Source organism: Sus scrofa, chromosome 13 (assembly GCF_054392235.1).
Source record: "Sus scrofa isolate SSC_HxYL_T2T_F1_AM1 chromosome 13, Sscrofa_HxYL_maternal_Yorkshire_Landrace_v2.0, whole genome shotgun sequence".
Lineage (NCBI taxonomy): Eukaryota > Metazoa > Chordata > Mammalia > Artiodactyla > Suidae > Sus > Sus scrofa.
The window spans coordinates 2,139,247-2,151,996 of NC_139395.1; positions in this window are offsets into that span (position 1 = coordinate 2,139,247).

Here is a 12,750-nt window from a genome sequence, read left to right on the forward strand (position 1 = left end):
CAGAATAGGATAGAATAGAACAGAACAGAATAGAGTAGAACAGAATTGAATAGAATAGAACAGAACAGAATAGAATAGAACAGAATAGAATAGAATAGAACAGAACAGAATAGAATAGAATAGAACAGAACAGAATAGAATAGAACAGAATAGAATAGAATAGAACAGAACAGAACAGAATAGAATAGAATAGAATAGAATAGACTAGAATAAAACAGAAGAGAATAGAATAGAATAGAATAGAATAGAATAGAACAGAATAGAATAGAATAGAACAGAACAAAACAGAATAGAATAGAATAGAATAGAATAGAATAGAATAGAATAGAATAGAATAGAATAGAATAGAATAGATTAGAACAGAATAGAACAGAACGGAATAGAATAGAATAGAACAGAATAGAATAGAACAGAACAAAACAGAATAGAATAGAATAGAATAGAATAGAATAGAATAGAATAGAATAGATTAGAACAGAATAGAACAGAGCAGAATAGAATAGAACAGAATATAATAGAATAAAACAGAACAGAATAGAATAGAATAGAACAGAACAGAATAGAATAGAAGGGAATAGAATAGAATAGAACAGAACAGAACAGAATAGAATAGAATAGAATAGAATGGAATAGAATAAAACAGAACAGAATAGAATAGAATAGAATAGAACAGAATAGAATAGAATAGAACAGAATAGAATAGAACAGAACAAAACAGAATAGAATAGAATAGAATAGAATAGAATAGAATAGAATAGAATAGAATAGAATAGAATAGATTAGAACAGAATAGAACAGAACGGAATAGAATAGAATAGAACAGAATAGAATAGAACAGAACAGAATGGAATAGAATAGAACAGAATAGGATAGAATAGAACAGAACAGAATAGAGTAGAACAAAATTGAATAGAATAGAACAGAGCAGAATAGAATAGAACAGAATATAATAGAATAGAACAGAACAGAATAGAATAGAATAGAACAGAACAGAATAGAATAGAACGGAATAGAATAGAATAGAACAGAACAGAACAGAATAGAATAGAATAGAATAGAATGGAATAGAATAAAACAGAACAGAATAGAATAGAATAGAATAGAACAGAATAGAATAGAATAGAACAGAATAGAAAGGAACAGAACAAAACAGAATAGAATAGAATAGAATAGAATAGAATAGAATAGAATAGAATAGAATAGATTAGAACAGAATAGAACAGAACGGAATAGAATAGAATAGAACAGAATAGAATAGAACAGAACAAAACAGAATAGAATAGAATAGAATAGAATAGAATAGAATAGAATAGAATAGATTAGAACAGAATAGAACAGAACGGAATAGAATAGAATAGAACAGAACAGAACAGAATAGAATCGAAGAGAATAGAATAGAATAGAATAGAATAGAATAGAATAGAACAGAAGAGAATAGAATAGAATAGAACAGACCAAAATAGAATAGAATAGAATACAACAGAATAGAACAGAATAGAATAGAGTAGAACAGAATAGAATAGAATAGAATAGAATAGAATAGAATAGAATAGAATAGAATAGAACAGAACAGAACAGAACAGAATAGAATAGAATAGAATAGAGTAGAACAGAATAGAATAGAATAGAATAGAATAGAATAGAATAGAATAGAACAGAACAGAACAGAATAGAATAGAATAGAACAGAACAGAACAGAATAGAACAGAACAGAATACAATAGAATAGAACACAATAGAATAGAATAGAATAGAATAGTATAGAACAGAATAGAATAGAATAGAATAGAATAGAATAGTATAGAATAGAACAGAATAGAATAGAATAGAACAGAATAGAATAGAATAGAACAGAATAGAATAGAACAGAACAAAACAGAATAGAATAGAACAGAATAGAATAGAATAGAATAGAATAGAACAGAATAGAATAGAATAGAACAGAATAGAATAGAACAGAACAAAACAGAATAGAATAGAATAGAATAGAACAGAATAGAATAGAATAGAATAGAACAGAATAAAATAGAATAGAACAGAAAAGAATAGAATAGAACAGAAAAGAATAGAATAGAATAGAATAGAATAGAACAGAACAGAATAGAACAGAACAGAACAGAACAGAACAGAATAGAATAGAATAGAACAGAATAGGATAGAATAGAACAGAACAGAATAGAGTAGAACAGTATTGAATAGAATAGAACAGAGCAGAATAGAATAGAACAGAATATAATAGAATAGAACAGAACAGAATAGAATAGAATAGAACAGAACAGAATAGAATAGAAAAGAATAGAATAGAATAGAATAGAATAGAATAAAACAGAACAGAATAGAATAGAATAGAATAGAACAGAATAGAATAGAATAGAACAGAATAGAATACAACAGAACAAAACAGAATAGAATAGAATTCAATAGAATAGAATAGAATAGAATAGAATAGAATAGAATAGAATAGAATAGATTAGAACAGAATAGAACAGAACGGAATAGAATAGAATAGAACAGAACAGAACAGAATAGAATCGAAGAGAATAGAATAGAATAGAATAGAATAGAATAGAATAGAATAGAATAGAATAGAACAGAATAGAATAGAATAGAATAGAATAGAATAAAATAGAATAGAATAGAATACAACAGAATAGAACAGAATAGAATAGAGTAGAACAGAATAGAATAGAATAGAATAGAATAGAATAGAACAGAACAGAACAGAATAGAATAGCATAGAACAGAACAGAACAGAATAGAACAGAACAGAATACAATAGAATAGAACACAATAGAATAGAATAGAATAGAATAGAATAGAACAGAACAGAACATAATAGAATAGAATAGAACAGAACAGAACAGAATAGAACAGAACAGAATACAATAGAATAGAACACAATAGAATAGAATAGTATAGAACAGAATAGGATAGAATAGAACAGAACAGAATAGAGTAGAACAGAATTGAATAGAATAGAACAGAACAGAATAGAATAGAACAGAATAGAATAGAATAGAACAGAACAGAATAGAATAGAATAGAACAGAACAGAATAGAATAGAACAGAATAGAATAGAATAGAACAGAACAGAACAGAATAGAATAGAATAGAATAGAATAGACTAGAATAAAACAGAAGAGAATAGAATAGAATAGAATAGAATAGAATAGAACAGAATAGAATAGAATAGAACAGAACAAAACAGAATAGAATAGAATAGAATAGAATAGAATAGAATAGAATAGAATAGAATAGAATAGAATAGAATAGAATAGATTAGAACAGAATAGAACAGAACGGAATAGAATAGAATAGAACAGAATAGAATAGAACAGAACAAAACAGAATAGAATAGAATAGAATAGAATAGAATAGAATAGAATAGAATAGAATAGATTAGAACAGAATAGAACAGAACGGAATAGAATAGAATAGAACAGAACAGAACAGAATAGAATCGAAGAGAATAGAATAGAATAGAATAGAATAGAATAGAATAGAATAGAATAGAACAGAATAGAATAGAATCGAATAGAACAGAATAAAATAGAATAGAACAGAAAAGAATAGAATAGAACAGAACAGAACAGAACAGAATAGAATAGAATAGAACAGAATAGGATAGAATAGAACAGAACAGAATAGAGTAGAACAGAATAGGATAGAATAGAACAGAACAGAATAGAGTAGAACAGAATTGAATAGAATAGAACAGAGCAGAATAGAATAGAACAGAATATAATAGAATAGAACAGAACAGAATAGAATAGAAAAAACAGAACAGAATAGAATAGAAAAGAATAGAATAGAATAGAATAGAATAGAATAAAACAGAACAGATAGAATAGAATAGAATAGAACGGAATAGAATAGAATAGAACAGAACAGAACAGAATAGAATAGAATAGAATAGAATGGAATAGAATAAAACAGAACAGAATAGAATAGAATAGAATAGAACAGAATAGAATAGAATAGAACAGAATAGAATAGAACAGAACAAAACAGAATAGAATAGAATAGAATAGAATAGAAAAGAATAGAATAGAATAGAATAGAATAGAATAGAATAGAATAGATTAGAACAGAATAGAACAGAACGGAATAGAATAGAATAGAACAGAATAGAATAGAACAGAACAGAATGTAATAGAATAGAACAGAATAGGATAGAATAGAACAGAACAGAATAGAGTAGAACAAAATTGAATAGAATAGAACAGAGCAGAATAGAATAGAACAGAATATAATAGAATAGAACAGAACAGAATAGAATAGAATAGAACAGAACAGAATAGAATAGAACGGAATAGAATAGAATAGAACAGAACAGAACAGAATAGAATAGAATAGAATAGAATGGAATAGAATAAAACAGAACAGAATAGAATAGAATAGAATAGAACAGAATAGAATAGAATAGAACAGAATAGAATAGAACAGAACAAAACAGAATAGAATAGAATAGAATAGAATAGAATAGAATAGAATAGAATAGATTAGAACAGAATAGAACAGAACGGAATAGAATAGAATAGAACAGAATAGAATAGAACAGAACAAAACAGAATAGAATAGAATAGAATAGAATAGAATAGAATAGAATAGAATAGATTAGAACAGAATAGAACAGAACGGAATAGAATAGAATAGAACAGAACAGAACAGAATAGAATCGAAGAGAATAGAATAGAATAGAATAGAATAGAATAGAATAGAATAGAACAGAAGAGAATAGAATAGAATAGAACAGACCAAAATAGAATAGAATAGAATACAACAGAATAGAACAGAATAGAATAGAGTAGAACAGAATAGAATAGAATAGAATAGAATAGAATAGAATAGAACAGAACAGAACAGAACAGAATAGAATAGAATAGAATAGAGTAGAACAGAATAGAATAGAATAGAATAGAATAGAATAGAATAGAATAGAATAGAACAGAACAGAACAGAATAGAATAGAATAGAACAGAACAGAACAGAATAGAACAGAACAGAATACAATAGAATAGAACACAATAGAATAGAATAGAATAGAATAGTATAGAACAGAATAGAATAGAATAGAATAGAATAGAATAGTATAGAATAGAACAGAATAGAATAGAATAGAACAGAATAGAATAGAACAGAACAGAACAGAATAGAATCGAAGAGAATAGAATAGAATAGAACAGAATAGAATAGAATAGAATAGAATAGAATAGAACAGAATAGAATAGAATAGAATAGAACAGAATAAAATAGAATAGAATAGAATACAACAAAATAGAACAGAATAGAAGAGAATAGAACCGAAAAGAATGGAATATAATAGAACAGAATAGAATGTAACGGAATAGAATAGAATGGAATATAATAGAACAGAACTGAAGAGAATAGAATAGAATAGAATAGAGTAGAACAGAATAGAATAGAACAGAATAGAATGTAACGGAATAGAATACAATAGAATAGAATAGAACAGAACAGAACAGAATAGAACAGAACAGAATACAATAGAATAGAACACAATAGAATAGAATAGAATAGAATAGTATAGAACAGAATAGAATAGAATAGAATAGAACAGAACAGAATCGAATAGAATAGAACAGAACCGAATAGAATAGATTAGAACAGAATAGAACAGAACGGAATAGAATAGAATAGAACAGAACAGAACAGAATAGAATCGAAGAGAATAGAATAGAATAGAACAGAATAGAATAGAATTGAATAGAATAGAATAGAATAGAATAGAATAGAATAGAATAGAAGAGAATAGAACAGAACAGAATAGAATAGAATAGAATAGAACAGAAGAGAATAGAATAGAATAGAATACAACAGAATAGAATAGAATAGAAGAGAATAGAACAGAATAGAATGGAATAGAATAGAACAGAATAGAACAGAACAGAATAGAATAGAACAGAAAAGAATAGAATAGAATAGAATAGAATAGAATAGAACAGAACAGAATAGAATAGAATAGAACAGAACAGAATAGAATAGAACAGAATAGAATAGAATAGAACAGAACAGAACAGAATAGAATAGAATAGAATAGAATAGACTAGAATAAAACAGAAGAGAATAGAATAGAATAGAATAGAATAGAATAGAACAGAATAGAATAGAATAGAACAGAACAAAACAGAATAGAATAGAATAGAATAGAATAGAATAGAATAGAATAGAATAGAATAGAATAGAATAGAATAGAATAGATTAGAACAGAATAGAACAGAACGGAATAGAATAGAATAGAACAGAATAGAATAGAACAGAACAAAACAGAATAGAATAGAATAGAATAGAATAGAATAGAATAGAATAGAATAGAATAGAATAGAATAGATTAGAACAGAATAGAACAGAACGGAATAGAATAGAATAGAACAGAACAGAACAGAATAGAATCGAAGAGAATAGAATAGAATAGAATAGAATAGAATAGAATAGAATAGAACAGAATAGAATAGAATCGAATAGAACAGAATAAAATAGAATAGAACAGAAAAGAATAGAATAGAACAGAACAGAACAGAACAGAATAGAATAGAATAGATCAGAATAGGATAGAATAGAACAGAACAGAATAGAGTAGAACAGAATAGGATAGAATAGAACAGAACAGAATAGAGTAGAACAGAATTGAATAGAATAGAACAGAGCAGAATAGAATAGAACAGAATATAATAGAATAGAACAGAACAGAATAGAATAGAAAAAACAGAACAGAATAGAATAGAAAAGAATAGAATAGAATAGAATAGAATAGAATAAAACAGAACAGATAGAATAGAATAGAATAGAACGGAATAGAATAGAATAGAACAGAACAGAACAGAATAGAATAGAATAGAATAGAATGGAATAGAATAAAACAGAACAGAATAGAATAGAATAGAATAGAACAGAATAGAATAGAATAGAACAGAATAGAATAGAACAGAACAAAACAGAATAGAATAGAATAGAATAGAATAGAATAGAATAGAATAGAATAGAATAGAATAGAATAGAATAGAATAGAATAGATTAGAACAGAATAGAACAGAACGGAATAGAATAGAATAGAACAGAATAGAATAGAACAGAACAGAATGGAATAGAATAGAACAGAATAGGATAGAAGAGAACAGAACAGAATAGAGTAGAACAAAATTGAATAAAATAGAACAGAGCAGAATAGAATAGAACAGAATATAATAGAATAGAACAGAACAGAATAGAATAGAATAGAACAGAACAGAATAGAATAGAACGGAATAGAATAGAATAGAACAGAACAGAACAGAATAGAATAGAATAGAATAGAATGGAATAGAATAAAACAGAACAGAATAGAATAGAATAGAATAGAACAGAATAGAATAGAATAGAACAGAATAGAAAGGAACAGAACAAAACAGAATAGAATAGAATAGAATAGAATAGAATAGAATAGAATAGAATAGAATAGAATAGATTAGAACAGAATAGAACAGAACGGAATAGAATAGAATAGAACAGAATAGAATAGAACAGAACAAAACAGAATAGAATAGAATAGAATAGAATAGAATAGAATAGAATAGAATAGATTAGAACAGAATAGAACAGAACGGAATAGAATAGAATAGAACAGAACAGAACAGAATAGAATCGAAGAGAATAGAATAGAATAGAATAGAATAGAATAGAATAGAACAGAAGAGAATAGAATAGAATAGAACAGACCAAAATAGAATAGAATAGAATACAACAGAATAGAACAGAATAGAATAGAGTAGAACAGAATAGAATAGAATAGAATAGAATAGAACAGAACAGAACAGAACAGAACAGAACAGAATAGAATAGAATAGAATAGAGTAGAACAGAATAGAATAGAATAGAATAGAATAGAATAGAATAGAATAGAATAGAACAGAACAGAACAGAATAGAATAGAATAGAACAGAACAGAACAGAATAGAACAGAACAGAATACAATAGAATAGAACACAATAGAATAGAATAGAATAGAATAGTATAGAACAGAATAGAATAGAATAGAATAGAATAGAATAGTATAGAATAGAACAGAATAGAATAGAATAGAACAGAATAGAATAGAACAGAACAGAACAGAATAGAATCGAAGAGAATAGAATAGAATAGAACAGAATAGAATAGAATAGAATAGAATAGAATAGAACAGAATAGAATAGAATAGAATAGAACAGAATAAAATAGAATAGAATAGAATACAACAAAATAGAACAGAATAGAAGAGAATAGAACCGAAAAGAATGGAATATAATAGAACAGAATAGAATGTAACGGAATAGAATAGAATGGAATATAATAGAACAGAACTGAACAGAATAGAATAGAATAGAATAGAGTAGAACAGAATAGAATAGAACAGAATAGAATGTAACGGAATAGAATACAATAGAATAGAATAGAACAGAACAGAACAGAATAGAACAGAACAGAATACAATAGAATAGAACACAATAGAATAGAATAGAATAGAATAGTATAGAACAGAATAGAATAGAATAGAATAGAACAGAACAGAATCGAATAGAATAGAACAGAACCGAATAGAATAGATTAGAACAGAATAGAACAGAACGGAATAGAATAGAATAGAACAGAACAGAACAGAATAGAATCGAAGAGAATAGAATAGAATAGAACAGAATAGAATAGAATAGAATAGAATAGAATAGAATAGAATAGAATAGAAGAGAATAGAACAGAACAGAATAGAATAGAATAGAATAGAACAGAAGAGAATAGAATAGAATAGAATACAACAGAATAGAATAGAATAGAAGAGAATAGAACAGAATAGAATGGAATAGAATAGGACAGAATAGAATGTAACGGAATAGAATACAATAGTATAGAATAGAACAGAACAGAACAGAATAGAATAGAATAGAATAGAGTAGAACAGAATAGAATAGAATAGAATAGAACAGAGCAGAAGAGAATAGAATAGAACAGAACAGAATAGAATAGAATAGAATAGAATAGAACACAATAGAATAGAATAGAACAGAATAGAATAGAATAGTACAGAACAAAATAGAATAGAATAGAATAGAATAGAATAGAATAGAATAGAATAGAATAGAATAGAATAGAATAGAATAGAATAGAATAAAATAGAATAGAGTAGATTAAAACAGAATAGAACAGAACGGAATAGAATAGAATAGAACAGAACAGAACAGAATAGAATCGAAGAGAATAGAATAGAACAGAATAGAATAGAATAGAATAGAATAGAATAGAATAGAATAGAATAGAATAGAATAGAATAGAATAGAATAGAACAGAATAGAACAGAACAGAATAGAATAGAACAGAAAAGAATAGAATAGAATAGAATAGAATAGAATAGAATAGAATAGAATAGAACAGAACAGAATAGAACAGAACAGAACAGAACAGAACAGAATGGAATAGAATAGAAAAGAATAGGATAGAATAGAACAGAACAGAATAGAGTAGAACAGAATTGAATAGAATAGAACAGAGCAGAATAGAATAGAACAGAATATAATAGAATAGAACAGAACAGAATAGAATAGAATAGAACAGAACAGAATAGAATAGAACGGAATAGAATAGAATAGAACAGAACAGAACAGAATAGAATAGAATAGAATAGAATAGAATGGAATAGAATAAAACAGAACAGAATAGAATAGAATAGAATAGAACAGAATAGAATAGAATAGAACAGAGTAGAATACAACAGAACAAATCAGAATAGAATAGAATAGAATAGAATAGAATAGAATAGAATAGATTAGAACAGAATAGAACAGAACGTAATAGAATAGAATAGAACAGAACAGAACAGAATAGAATCGAAGAGAATAGAATAGAATAGAATAGAATAGAATAAAATAGAATAGAATAGAACAGAATAGAATAGAATAGAATAGAACAGAATAAAATAGAATAGAATAGAATACAACAGAATAGAACAGAATAGAATAGAGTAGAACAGAATAGAATAGAATAGAATAGAATAGAATAGAACAGAACAAAACAGAATAGAATAGAATAGAACAGAACAGAACAGAATAGAACAGAACAGAATACAATAGAATAGAACACAATAGAATAGAATAGAATAGAATAGAACAGAACAGAACAGAATAGAATAGAATAGAACAGAACAGAACAGAATAGAACAGAACAGAATACAATAGAATAGAACACAATAGAATAGAATAGTATAGAACAGAATAGGATAGAATAGAACAGAACAGAATAGAGTAGAACAGAATTGAATAGAATAGAACAGAACAGAATAGAATAGAACAGAATAGAATAGAATAGAACAGAACAGAATAGAATAGAATAGAACAGAACAGAATAGAATAGAACAGAATAGAATAGAATAGAACAGAACAGAACAGAATAGAATAGAATAGAATAGAATAGAATAGAATAGAATAGAATAGAATAAAACAGAACAGAATAGAATAGAATAGAATAGAACAGAATAGAATAGAATAGAACAGAATAGAATAGAACAGAACAAAACAGAATAGAATAGAATAGAATAGAATAGAATAGAATAGAATAGAATAGAATAGAATAGAATAGAATAGAATAGAATAGATTAGAACAGAATAGAACAGAACGGAATAGAATAGAATAGAACAGAACAGAACAGAATAGAATCGAAGAGAATAGAATAGAATAGAATAGAATAGAATAGAATAGAATAGAATAGAATAGAATAGAATAGAATAGAACAGAATAGAATAGAATAGAACAGAACAGAATAGAATAGAATAGAACAGAACAGAATAGAATAGAACAGAACAGAATAGAATAGAACAGAATAGAATAGAATAGAACAGAATAGAATAGAACAGAACAAAACAGAATAGAATAGAATAGAATAGAATAGAATAGAATAGAATAGAATAGAATAGATTAGAACAGAATAGAACAGAACGGAATAGAATAGAATAGAATAGAATAAAATAGAATAGAATAGAATACAACAGAATAGAACAGAATAGAATGGAGTAGAACAGAATAGAATAGAATAGAATAGAATAGAATAGAATAGAATAGAACAGAACAGAACAGAATAGAATAGAACAGAACAGAACAGAATAGAACAGAACAGAATACAATAGAATAGAACACAATAGAATAGAATAGAATAGAACAGAACAGAACAGAATAGAATAGAATAGAACAGAACAGAACAGAACAGAATAGAACAGAACAGAATACAATAGAATAGAACACAATAGAATAAAATAGTATAGAAAAGAATAGGATAGAATAGAACAGAACAGAATAGAGTAGAACAGAATTGAATAGAATAGAACAGAACAGAATAGAATAGAATAGAATAGAATAGAATAGAATAAAACAGAACAGAATAGAATAGAATAGAACAGAATAGAATAGAATAGAACAGAATAGAATAGAACAGAACAAAACAGAATAGAATAGAATAGAATAGAATAGAATAGAATAGAATAGAATAGAATAGAATAGAATAGAATAGAATAGAATAGAATAGATTAGATTAGAACAGAATAGAACAGAACGGAATAGAATAGAATAGAACAGAACAGAACAGAATAAAATCGAAGAGAAGAGAATAGAATAGAATAGAATAGAATAGAATAGAATAGAATAGAAGAGAATAGAATAGAACAATATAGAATAGAATAGAATAGAACAGAATAAAATAGAATAGGATTGAATACAACAGAATAGAACAGAATAGAAGAGAATGGAACAGAATAGAATGGAATATAATAGAACAGAATAGAATGTAACGGAATAGAATACAATAGAATAGAATAGAACAGAACAGAACAGAATAGAATAGAATAGAATAGAGTAGAACAGAACAGAACAGAATAGAATAGAATAGAATAGAACAGAACAGAACAGAATAGAATAGAATAGAACAGAACAGAACAGAATAGAACAGAACAGAATACAATAGAATAGAACACAATAGAATAAAATAGAATAGAATAGTATAGAACAGAATAGAATAGAATAGAATAGAATAGAATAGAATAGAATAGAATAGAATAGAACAGAATAGAATAGAATAGAACAGAATAGAATAGAACAGAACAAAACAGAATAGAATAGAATAGAATAGCATAGAATAGAATAGAATAGAATAGAATAGAATAGAATAGAATAGATTAGAACAGAATAGAACAGAACGGAATAGAATAGAATAGAACAGAACAGAACAGAATAGAATCGAAGAGAATAGAATAGAATAGAATAGAACAGAACAGAATAGAGTAGAACAGAATAGGATAGAATAGAACAGAACAGAATAGAGTAGAACAGAATTGAATAGAATAGAACAGAGCAGAATAGAATAGAACAGAATATAATAGAATAGAACAGAACAGAATAGAATAGAAAAAACAGAACAGAATAGAATAGAAAAGAATAGAATAGAATAGAATAGAATAGAATAAAACAGAACAGATAGAATAGAATAGAATAGAACGGAATAGAATAGAATAGAACAGAACAGAACAGAATAGAATAGAATAGAATAGAATGGAATAGAATAAAACAGAACAGAATAGAATAGAATAGAATAGAACAGAATAGAATAGAATAGAACAGAATAGAATAGAACAGAACAAAACAGAATAGAATAGAATAGAATAGAATAGAATAGAATAGAATAGAATAGAATAGAATAGAATAGAATAGAATAGAATAGATTAGAACAGAATAGAACAGAAC